The 359-nt window shown below is 40.7% G+C and overlaps 1 protein-coding gene across 1 annotated transcript in view; it reads left to right on the top strand.

Moving 5' to 3' along the window:
• The window catches only part of LOC119587349 (GTPase-activating Rap/Ran-GAP domain-like protein 3), a 420,180-nt gene that overhangs the window by 166,860 nt on the left and 252,961 nt on the right, over nucleotides 1–359 (top strand). The window lies entirely within an intron of this gene.

A 359-nucleotide genomic window follows, 5' to 3' on the forward strand; every position in this document is an offset into this window, starting at 1 on the left:
CTAAACAGAAGAATCACCAGCTGAACTAAACAAGCTTATATTCATCGACTCTCCCGTTATAATTCACACAGAGCCAGGGGAAAGAATAGTCACGCCGCACACATATTAACATATGGTAAAGAGTAGAGAGCGGGGGCTGTGACCGCCACTGCGGCGGGAAACTACTAATACAGACCAAATATCCGGCTTTGTGCGCTTAAAGGGATAAACATCAAAAGCCGAGCGTTAGGATGAACGCGAAAAAGTATACTCTTTTTCTTTATTTATCTGCCTTGTTTAAATTCTCGAAGAATATCACAGCAGTATATAAATGCACAAGTGTCTTCTGCTGGTAAATCAGATAACTTTTCTGTATTAAC

Source organism: Penaeus monodon, chromosome 22 (assembly GCF_015228065.2).
Source record: "Penaeus monodon isolate SGIC_2016 chromosome 22, NSTDA_Pmon_1, whole genome shotgun sequence".
In the NCBI taxonomy this organism is placed as follows: Eukaryota; Metazoa; Arthropoda; class Malacostraca; order Decapoda; family Penaeidae; genus Penaeus; species Penaeus monodon.